The sequence below is a fragment of the Protopterus annectens genome, chromosome 5.part0 (assembly GCF_019279795.1).
Source record: "Protopterus annectens isolate FY-2018-M chromosome 5.part0, PAN1.0, whole genome shotgun sequence".
Lineage (NCBI taxonomy): Eukaryota > Metazoa > Chordata > Ceratodontiformes > Protopteridae > Protopterus > Protopterus annectens.
The window spans coordinates 1,903,400,905-1,903,413,367 of record NC_056735.1 but is presented as its reverse complement, the minus strand read 5'-3'; positions in this window follow the sequence as shown (position 1 = coordinate 1,903,413,367).

The window sequence follows — 12,463 nt, the reverse complement described above, 5'->3', positions numbered from 1 at the left end:
TATATATATGTATATACATATTTACAATATTCTATTCTGACACATTAGGTGAATTTATAGTATTAGATACTCTATTCCAGTGGTTTTCATCTTTCTATATTAAGTCAGTTTATATATAAAAGTTATTTCATATAAGTTTATTTTTTATATGAATGTTACTTTATATATTTCTATCAATGGTTAATTATTTGGTGGTATGGGGTATAGGTCCCTTTAAGGGCTTTACACTATATATACAGCCGGATATGGCTGAGACACATTTTTTAAATTGATTTTTGGAGCATTGATAAAGGCTGTTCTAAGCCGAAACCGGTTTGCTTTTGTAATGGCTTACAACCATTACATTTGGATTATAATTGTCTGAATAAAATGGAAGTTTGAGCAATCTTCTACGTGCTGGTTCAATTTTGTTGATATATATGCTTATCGAGACCGTACACGTTGTCTTTCGTGCGTGAACCTTTTCATTTTATTCCAAGGCAAGTATGAGCCTAACATTAAGCAGCATTCTACCTTCTCCAAGAATGATCCCACAATATGAGCAGAAAATAATTAACTTCTATAATTGGCTTAGTTTTTGGTGTAATTCGAAGGGGGTCCAATATTTGTCAGCCTTGGAGGATGTGGTCGACAGACCATGCTGCTTCAACAGGGATGGTCTGCATCTGTCCCTTCTAGGGACTTGATTATTGGCAGTCATTGTCCATTCTCATAGTGCCTTTTTTAAACAATGCCAAACAGATAAACTTACAACATAATGAAACAAGCAAAGTAAAATATGAAGATATTACTGATCAGTGCTAGGAGCCTGAACAAGAAACTCCACTACCTACAAGCCCTTCTCACCTTGGAGGAAATTGACATCTCTGTAGTGGCTGCGACATTGTTTTAAAATAGCAGTGAGCACACACTTCAGCTGTGCACACGTTTAGATCAACTACTGAGCAGGAGGGGGAAAAAGGTGGAGGTGACTCAATATACATCCAGAAGAGACTCACATCAAGACTGGTAAAGTAGCATGATGCACTAGAGCTTCTTCATGCCCAAATAACCATCAGAAAGGTCCCATATATTAGCTATACATAGGACTCCCTCTATTACAAAATTAAGTCACAACCCCTATTTATAGGAACTAGAATCACTCAGAATTAAACCCAATACCATTTTCCTAGGTGATCCAAAATATTCAGCTATAGACTTGAAAACCTACACCACCACCACCACCACCACCACTAGTGCACAAGCACAGAGATTCCTGGATTTTGCCAATACAAATGCCCTCGAGTAATTAGTCATAGTACCTACTAGGGGAAATACCATCTTAGATCTTTTCCTTACTAATATGGGAGCCTCTTGCACTTGTTAGATCTGACCATAAAGCAGTCTCTTTAGAATAAAACTGAATCCAGAGATCCTTCCCATGTAAGGTACCTTTAGATATTTCTTTAAGACAAACTACCTACTGCTAAGTGATACATCGGCAAATTTCAAATCCCCACCAAACCCAGTTAACTCCACTGAATACACAGACATGTACACAACCACGCTATACCAGTATGTAAACAGCTGCATAGATGCCAAGGCAAATCCCAGAAACAAACCCACATGTTGGAACCGTACTATCAACAAGTTTTATAATAAAAGGAAAATAATTTTGACCAAAAGTAAGAAGAGCAATTCCCAGAATGTTAGAGCCTTTGTTACTGAAGTAAACAAGCAACTTAGGAGCTTAATAAAATCCAACATAACCAAGTCTGAGGCAAAAATAGTCACCCAAGCCAAAGACAATCACAAGACATTTTTTAGTTATGTTCATAATCTCAAAAGCACAATGCAGGAATGTGCTGAGCTAATTGTGAATGAGGCTGAAGATTTGGTAAACCTACTGGATGATAAATTTAGCTCTAAATTTACCCCCTCTCCCCTCTACATCTGTTCCCCCATGATATGCCTGAAATTGTCTCACCTCCAGCTATCATATAAGATCAAGTCCTAAAAGTGTTATCAAAAACTAAAAATACTGCATCAATGGGTTGTGCCAATATTCCTGGATATATCTTAAATAGCATGAAGCACAATTTAGGCACACCCTAACAGCACTGTTCTGTCTCAGCCTCCATACAGGTTTTGTACCAAGTGAAAGGAGAACAGCTACAGTCATTTCCCTGAATAAGGGAAGACCTTCCACAGACCCAGGCAATTACAAACTCATAAGTCTGACCAGCCTCAGATGCAAAGCCATGGAAAGACTTACTATGGAAATAATCAAGTCAGGATATAGTGCACTTCCAAACACTGGACCCATCTCAGTCTGGATTTGCCAAGGGCAGGTCTTGCCTACTCAACCTGGTAGATTTTTTTAAAAGGTTTCCAAAGCAATAGATGAAGGCAAAATGGTACACACCACATACTTAAAAATGACCAAAGCTTTCGACACAATTCATCACTCAGGCATAGCAGAAAAGCTGAATAATCTGGGAATAAACCTAAATGTCACCCAATGGATTGCCAGTTGGTTCACAGATAGGATACAGATAAAACGTCCACAAAGAGATCTGTCAACAGTGGAGTCCCCCCAGGGCTCTGTGTTGGGACCTCTCCTGTTTAGCATCTAGTTTTCTGAAGTAAAAGCCAATGCCAAAGGACTCTGGCTGACTAAGTTTGCAGGTAACTGCAAGCTAGGAGCAGTCATTGAATCCCAAAGACTAAGCCATCCTGCAGGAAGATGTGTCCAAAATAAATAACTGATGCCAAAATCATGGACTGAAACAAAATGACAGAAAATGCATTATTTTATCTTTTGGAAAGTCATCTATCCCAGGGAACTACCACATTGGCAATATGCTCCTTAAGAGTTAACCCAGTTGTTTGGGATTTGAGATCCTATGTGGACAGTGACCTAACTTTTGCCCAACATGAGTCTATTGTTGTATGAAAGTCCTTCTATATTGCACAGCTTATAAACAAAGGGACTGTGTCTAGATCTAGGGATGTCATTGTCCCCCTTTACTCATCCCTCGTTAGGCCAGTCATTGAATATAATGCCCCTTTGGCATATATCTGTTCAGGCACATGCAACAACTGGAACATCAACAGCGAAACCTTACTAAAAGGATACAATGCCTAAACAACATGTTCTACATAGACGGAGTCAAAGCTCTGTCACTATACTCGGTATCCAACAGACTAAGATGTGACCTGTGTCTGGCATACAAGGCATCCTCTGACCATTACTGATGGATTTACTGCACATCAGCAAGTCAAATGCCATTAACAATACTTGTTCTAGGGATCTAAACCTCTTCTGGAACACCAGCAGATTGGTTTGGGGGGAGAGGTCTATCTCGCAGACGATACAGCTGCTGTGGAACAGACTCCCCATCCAATAAAAAGTCAAGCGCAACTTAGATCTATGGATAGGAAACAGAAAATGTATCCTGGGATGGCTCCCTGTACTACTAATGGACAAAGGCAGCTAGTCAGTTCTTTGTTCCTTGCATGGGTCCCCTCCAATTATCTGTGGTATGATCTCAGTTTTTCTCATTTGGGGTAATATATAATTATTGACCATGAGATGGGTAAGGACAATATAAAACCAAATGGGATAGGTTATTTTGACCCACAAAAGGGAAACTGGCTAGACTTAAAATAGCCTGAAAGGGCAGCTAGCCTAGTACTTACATATGAACCTATGAACCTATAAGAGTGAAATAATATGTTTTTTGTTGATATAGGGATTAAATAATGGGTTATTTTTTGAAAGATCTGTGCTGTGATGCACATTTGTGATAAAATAGAAATGCACTCTAAGCTTATTAGATTGCAAATGTACAATAATATTGTCTGATACAGCTATGGATCATAAGAGCACTTTTAGAAGATTGGACTGGGAGGTTGAATATCACTGTAAATGTGTAGCATGATCGTATGTATAAATAGGTTCATAGGTTCATAGGTGTGTACTAGGCTAATGACCCTGGAGCCTTTACAAGCCTAGCCCATAGAAGTGCCCTGGTATCATGCCACCCGACATTAGTTCCCAGTGCCTCTGTCAAGTACAGCCACTGGAGTAATCCCTGGGGTGAACTTTCTATTTCCCATCCACTCATCAAGATTTCTCTTGAAGAGGGCCAGTGAGGTGCTCTGCTTGACATGTATGCTAAGTGTATTCCAGAGCATGGGCAGTCTCTGGAGTGTGTGGTGCGGAGGAATTGGGATTTCTTTAGATGTAGCATTTCTAACAGAGCTGGGTCAGACATGGCTTTGTAAGTCAAGCAGAGATCACCTCTTAGTAGATGATATGAGACAGAGAATAGCTAGAGTTTTTTGAGTCTGTCTGTGTAGGACGTGTTTAAGGCCTAGGATCCTCTTTGTGAGGTTCATAGGTTCATACTAGGCTATCTGCCCTAGGGCATTTATAAGCCTAGCCAGAATGTGTTTGGCTTTCGCCACCCATTTTAAATTTATTTTGCTATGCCCTTTTTTGTGGTTAGTATACTGTGCCTCTGTCTAACAGTGACACAGAAGTGATACCCGGGGTAAACCTATGATCTCCCATCCACTCATCAAGATTCCTCTTGAAGAGAGTCAATGAGGGACTCTGCCTAACCTGGACTGGGATTTTATTCCAGAGTGAAGGGAGCCTCTGGGTTATGAATCTGTCCCTCCAGCATGTCCTATTTATTTCAGTGCTGAGGTTCAAGTCTCTCGAGCGCGTAGCTCGATGGGATTTGAATTTTCTGAGGTGCAGCATGTCCATTAATTCCGGGTTGGACATGGCTTTATACATCAGGCACAGATCGCCTCTGAACAGGTGGTATGCCACTGAGTAGAGCTGGAGTTTCTTTAACCGGGCAGCATATGGCATCTGTTTGAGCCCTTTGATCCTCTTGGTGAGGTACTTTTGGGGTCTTTCCAGTTGCTGCAGGTGTCTGGTAAGGTACATCCCAAAAGGGGCATTGTACTCAATTATGGACCTGATGAGGGATGAGTAAAGAGGCACGATGACGTCCCCTGATCTAGATGTGAATCCCTTCATGATTAGGTGGGCTATATAAAATGTTTTTCTAACCACTTTGGCCACGTGGTTGTCAAATGAGCGATTGCTATCAACTTGGGTCCCCAGGTCCCTAATTACTTCTTCTGTACTTAATGGATTACCACCTATGTGGTAATTTGTGGGCACTTTGTTTTTGCCAAAGGGGATGACTATACACTTTTTGACATTTAGCTTGAGGCCATGGCTCTAGCACCAGTTGTCTGTTTCTATGAGGCCCTTTTGGAGGATGCTTGTGTCGACTGAAGAGTCAATTATGGTGCCCAGTTTGCAGTCATCTGCGAACTTGGTCAGCCACAGTCCTTCCATGTTGGCCTGTACCTCTGAGAAATATATACCGAACAAGAGAGGTACCAGGACTTAGCCTTGTGGGACACCACTTGTAACTGGTTTGGAGTCTGACATGGCTCCAGCAATTCTAACCATGTGGGTTCTGTCCTTGAGCCAGTTTGCAATCCATCTAGTGACATAGGGGTTTATATTTAAGCTGGTGAGCTTATCTATGATGCCCGAGTGGGGTATTGTATCGAAGGCTTTTGCGAGGTCCAGGTAGGCTGTGTGGACCACCTTCCCCTCGTCAATGGCCTTGGTGACTGTTTCAAAGAAATCAACCAGGTTTAAGAGGCAGGATCTGCCCTTAACAAAGCCGAACTGGGTAGGATCCAGTGTTTATAGGTCCCCAATATCTTTATTTATGAGGTCCATAATGATCCTTTCCATAGCTTTGCAGACCAAGCTAGTCAGGCTTATGGGGCAATAGTTTCCAGGATCTGTTGAGGCACCACCTTTATGGAGAGGGACCACTGTTGCTGTATGCCACTCTTTGGGCACATATCCTGTAGTAAGGCTGAGATTGAACAGTAGTTTTATGTTTGGGTTTAGCTCTTCTTGGAGTTCATGTAGGACGCAGCCCGGGACACCATCTGGTCCCATTGATGCTGTGTTTTTTGCTTTGGAGAGGGCGGCTCTTACCTGAGCATCTGAGATGTCAGGGGGGCAGCACTCTGCTGGGATAGATATTTGCCCTTTTGGTGGGGGGGGAGAAGTTTGCACTGAACCTGTCAGCTAGGATGTTGGCAATGTCTGTGGGTTCGGTGTATTTTTCGTCATTTTGGACTAATTCTGAGCATATCTGGGAATTCCCACCCAGGTTCCTAACATAACTAAAGAAAGCCTTGTGATTATCCTTAGTGTCCTGTGCAATTTTTCTCTCGAAGCTGGCCTTAGACAGTTTTATGTGTGCCCGTAGTTTTTTGCTAATACTGATCAGTGATGCCTTCCCTTTTTGGGATTTTGCTCTATCATTTAGTAGCTTCCTCCTTCTATTGTATAGTTTGTTTATGGCTGGGGTCCACCAGACAGGACGTCTGCCTTTGGAGGATTGGGTCTTGGTTTTATTTGGGATCGCATGATCCATGCATTCCTGAAGGTGTTCATAGAATGCATTTATAAAGGATTCTGCGGTCTGGGCCGTATTTTCCACAGGCCCGGGGCTTTGAAAGATTCCACCTCAGTTTTGAGGAGTGTGAAATTTGCTTTAGAGAAGTTTTTCACTGTAGTTTTCTGGGCAGGGGGTGGGGTCGGGATGTGAATATCCAGTGAGATTAGTTTATGGTCTGATCTTACCAGTGAGGGATACACTTCTGGTCTGGAGCATAGAGTCCCCATGTTGGTGATGATCAGGTCCAGTATGTTTTCCCCTCTTGTGGGAGTGGTAACAAGTTGTTCCATAGCATTTGAGTTTATAAATTCTAGGAACCTTTGGGCTAGGGTGTTGGAGCTAGAGTAATGCTCCCAGTCTATGTTTGGGTAGTTGAAGTCGCCCAATATAATGGTGTTTGGAGAGACCTTCATATTTTCCAGTGTTCTCAGGAAGGCCGAGTGGGGTTCCTGGGTTTGGGAGGGTGGTCTGTAGCAGGCTATAAACTGGAAGGCAGTTTTACCCACTGTTAGTTGCACATGGATAGTCTCTGATGCTTCGTGCTTTGCCACCAACCTGGAGGTGTGGGTATCTTTGATGAATATCGATACTCCCCCTCCTTTTGTGGTTCGGTCCAAGTTTTGGGGCCGAAAAGCATGGTATGAGGTATAACCTGGTAGTTCTGGGGTGCTCTCGGGAGCCCTGAACCAGGTTTCTGTTACTGCACAGATATCAATGTTCTCCATGCTAAGGAGAGTTTCGAGTGCATGCATCTTGAGGTTTAGACTTCTGGTGTTGAGTAGCATTACTCTTAGTTTCTTATCCCTTGTGATACCTATGGAGGTGGGTTTGTCTTTTGAGCCTTGCCTAAAAAGGCACTATGGGGGTAGCAAGAGCCTTTGCCAATATCCGAAAGCCCAGGGGTGACAGGTGCAAGCCATCCCTAGCGAAGCATCGTGGCTTGTCGAGCATATCATCCCAAGCTGACAGGCATTGGATCCCCTTTGAATGACACCAGTACTTAAGCCAATTGTTGAAATTGATCATCTTGTCTTCATATTGTAGCATCATTCTTGGTGAGGGTAAGATGCTACTCAAGGTCAGGGTCATACCGGCCTGGGATACATGCTCAGAGAGCTCCTTTATGTCTCTTTTCAAGTAGTCCAGGGAGGTACGTCTCAGGTCATTCACACCAGCATGGACAATGACTGAGTCATATTTCTATTTGCCTTGGAGTGACCTGAGTACTTGTGTTATGTGGCGGATCCTAGCGCCCGACAGGCTGCTCACCGTGACCCTCTCCTTGTTCAGCCTGGTGAGCGGGACATCAGTATGCCTGATGATAGAGTCACCTATTGCAAGTGTATCAGGTGTGTTGTTTAGTCTTAAGGGCTGTGACTGTTTGGCACACTGGCTTTGTGAGATATGTGTTTCACGTGTTTTGTTTTGGGGTAGCGGCTGCTTGGGTGTCTGATTTGGAGGTCTCTGCTGCTTCAGCAGATCTTTATTTAGAGCCTCCGAGTATGTTTTTGTGTGATTATGTGTTTGGTTTGCTGTCGTGGTAGGTCTATGTGAGACTGGAATTGTAGTGAGTGTGGTTTCCTTCTCCTCCTGACTGGTTATGCCAGTACTGAGTTGAGAGAGCTTAGCCTCCAGTTTGGCTATATGGTTGCATCTCTCACATGTGTTGGAATTTGTTGGGAGGAGGAGAGGGTTGTCTGTGTACATGAGGCAGTTGTAACATTGCCTCAAGATTCCCAGATTCACCAGCTGGACCAGAGAGGAGATTGACAACTGACCTTTGGACATGCTAGAATAATATTGGGAATTCCTTAATAATTGAAAACCAGGGCCAGTAGGGAGTGAGGGTGTAGTGCTTTTAATTTTTAGTGCTGACTTATATAATTGCTTTAGTGAGCAAGTGCCAGGTAACTTAAGTGCAATGTGTTACAGGTAAATTAAATGCAAAAATGACAAACAGTAACTTTCTTTCAAGTGAAACAAGGAAATAAGTACAGTAAGCAATGCAGATATCACTAGTGATCCACAGAAGTCCTGAGAAGCCACGTATTAGGTGGAATTAGCGTTCCAGGGAAATAAATAGCAACAAAGAACAAGCATATAAACAAAACTAGATTCAGCAGGCCTGGATCTAGTCTATGCTACAGCAAACAAGGTATACCAATTTCAGTAAGATACAGTTCAGATATTCAGGCACTATAAACCTTTAACCAGAAATTCCCAGCTCAGAAGGGCAGAGTCCAGCCTCTTCTCCCACAAGAGTGCAGACCACAAACCTTCTTAATGTAAAATAACTGGCCTGAAGCCCAAGTGCTTAAACCAGAACTAATGCACTTTAAGAATAACAGACACTGGGCTCTCAATCAGCAGTTCCCAACTTAAAAGGATGAAAGCTACTTGTCCTGCCACCACAGTGCATGCCACAAACCTTCCTAATGTAAAACAACTGGTCTGAAGCCCAAGTGCTTAATCCAAAAGACTTAGAATGATAGCTACACTTTAATCAAGTTACTACCAAGCAGTAATAAATACAATTGAATACTTTAGAGAATGCCTGGATTAGTGCTCAAGTTACACAAACAAAGCTAGATCCAGCAGGCCCGAATCCAGTCTATGCCACAGCAAACAAGGCGCACCAACTTCAGTAAGAAGCAGTTCAGATATGCATGCACTATAAGCCTTCAACCAGAAATTCCTAGCTCAGAAGGGCAGAGTCCAGCCTCTCCTCCCACAAGAGTGCAGACCACAAACCCTCTTAATGTAAAATAACTGGCCTGAAAGCCCAAGTGCTTAAACCAGAATTAATACACTTATAGAATAACAGACACTGAGCCCTCAATCAGCAGTTCCCAACCTAGAAGGATGTAAGCTACCTGTTCTGCCACTACAGTGCAGACCACAAACCCTCTCAGTGCAAAACAACTGGTCCGAAGCCCAAGTGTTTAAACCAAAAGGCTTAGAATGAGTTACACCAAGCAGTAATAAATACAATTGAGTACTTTTAAGATGATGCAAAAGTAAAAAAAGTAGGTAGAAACACAAGTACAGCAAAAGCAGATGAATTTTTTTTTTCTGAACAAGTGCTGAGATCAAAGAAACAGATTTGAGTGCTGAAACTAGAAAACTGGCTAGTTATAAGAAAAAAAAACTAAGCTAGAAGGCTTCCCTCCAACACAGAAGGGCTTGGGGGCTCAAAAGCCTAGAAATAGTCTATACCACTTAACAGGAAAGGCAGGAAACAAGCTTAATTTTTTTTTTTTCTGTTTCCCAGATGCTCTCTTTGTACACAGTAGGAGTGCCTGAAATCAGAATATGATTTCACTGCACTCAGTTGAGTGAGCAAATGAGATGGGCCCAGAAGGAGTATCCGAACACAAATTTACAAGAGGGGCGGGCAGTTGCAAGGCCACTAAGATTAACACCAAAACAAAAACAGGGAGGGTGGGTGGAACTAACTGAAGAGCAGAGTGAAAACTTCCAGTTCAGTTTATATTCCTTCCACACAGTTAAAATAAATTTAAATACTGTATTTTTTTGATAAAAAAAGAGCAGATAAAGGTACTTAAATTCTCTTATACTTCCAGTTGAATATAGCAAGTTCTTAGCCGGCCAAAGCTGAGGTTTTTAAGCAGAAAATATTTCACACTGTACCACTTAAATAGGCAAGGACAGGAAATCAAAGAATGTGACTACCCCCACACCTGTAATTACTAGCAAATAACAAAATTCAGCAAACACTGACTAACTTCCAGTTCAGCTAATATTCCTTCCACACAGTTAAAATCAATTTAAATACTGTATTTTTTAAAAAAAAGGGCAGATAAAGTTACTTAAATTCTCTTATACGTCCAGTTGAATATAGCAAGTTCTTAGCCGGCCAAAGCTGAGGTTTTTAAGCAGAAAATATTTCACACTGTACCACTTAAATAGGCAAGGACAGGAAATCAAAGAATGTGACTACCCCCACACCTGTAATTACTAGCAAATAACAAAATTCAGCAAACACTGACTAACTTCCAGTTCAGCTAATATTCCTTCCACACAGTTAAAATCAATTTAAATACTGTATTTTTTTGAAAAAAAAAAAAAAAGAGCAGATAAAGGTACTTAAATTCTCTTATACGTCCAGTTGAATATAGCAAGTTCTTAGCCGGCCAAAGCTGAGGTTTTTAAGCAGAAAATATTTCACACTGTACCACTTAAATAGGCAAGGACAGGAAATCAAAGAATGTGACTACCCCCACACCTGTAATTACTAGCAAATAACAAAATTCAGCAAACACTGACTAACTTCCAGTTCAGCTAATATTCCTTCCACACAGTTAAAATCAATTTAAATACTGTATTTTTTGGGAAAAAAAAAAAAAGTACTTTTGTGGCCTTTCCAGCTGTTGCATGTGTCTAGCTAGGTACATGCCAAATGGGGCATTATACTCTATGACTGGTCTAATAAGGGAAGAGTAGAGAGAGATGATGACCTCTTTCTTCCTGAATGCAAAACCCTTTGTAATGACGTGTCACATAGAAGGAGTTTCTGACCACAGTGGCAATCTGGTGGTTGAAGAAGAGGTTGCTGTCAACCTGTATCCCCAGATCTCTTATAATGCCTTCAGTGTTCAGTGGGCTTGAGAGGGGGATTCATATTTATGTGATTTACAATGAGGAAAACTCTTTTATAAGTGTGGCTGATGATAATGAAAATGTTGCTCGTGGCAGTATTGGTCATTAAAATGAAAAGTTTTAAGTAGTTTTTCCCATTTCTTTGTTTGAATCTAGAATATTAATAATGTCATCAACCAGCAGGGTTTATACTGGTTTCATGCTTGTTGCTCCCACACCCTAGTTTTATTTTTAATACTGATGGCAATAAAGCCAATGATTAATAGCTACTATAAATACCATTGTTCCTGTTATTTCATAAATTCTGTTTGTTAGGATCATGTTCGTTACTAGCAAACTATGACAATTATGTTTATATTATCTGTATGGTATGAAAAATTAAAAAGACTTATTTAGTTATATGTATAGTTTTTATTTAATGTTCAAATGTTTGGCATGAATTATTATTCTCACAATACAGTGGGAGTAAGAATATGTTACAAGTCAAGATAATTCATATGTTTGAAACAGTTATTGTATGAACTGAAACATTTTAGCCTAATGGATAATCACTCTCTCTCTTCGATCTGTCTGATGAACACACAATGCATGTATAAGCTGACTGAGCTTGACTGACCTTTGAATGATAGCAGCTTAAGCCAGGAGTGCATTATTTGCGTCAAAGTTGATAAGATGGAAGGTTGCTACAGTCTTGTGGATTTGTCCAAGTACGGGTGGTGATTATTATGAAATAGTCTTTCCACTGTTGGTTATTCTGATGGGTAGACAGACAGGAGTATTTGTTGGACTGAAGAACAGTAACATGATACAGACTAGTTGACAGAAGTCACTTGATCACTCCAAGTGTGACTGTATAATACAAACTGGATATGATTAGGTACGAGGGAGAAATTGGTTGCTGTTGTCAAACTGGAGATTTGAGGGAGCTAAGAATAACTTGGAATGTATAGTGTCACTTATTTTGACAAGTTTGACAGAAACATTATTGAATGCTGTGACAAAAGGAAGAGAGGGCAGAAACAAATGGAGTGGTTTGTCAGCAGTATATTGTCTAGGGGGAATTACAGTAGACATATATTGCCTGTATGCTGGTTGACATTTTGAAGGAAGTGGCTTGGAAGTATTGTATTTTGCATTAGTTATTTGGGATTAAGTGACAAGACTGAAAGGAAATTCTATTAAGTAGGAAGGTTGTGAGATAGAAATCTGCCATGATTAAACATGGATGCAGAACAGTCTTAAACACAAAGGATGATTTGGTGAGGAACCATCGAGTGGCACTAGGGAGTGAAAGTGAGATAAAAACACAAGAGAAGTTTAGAGTTATTACTAATCTAGTGAGTGGA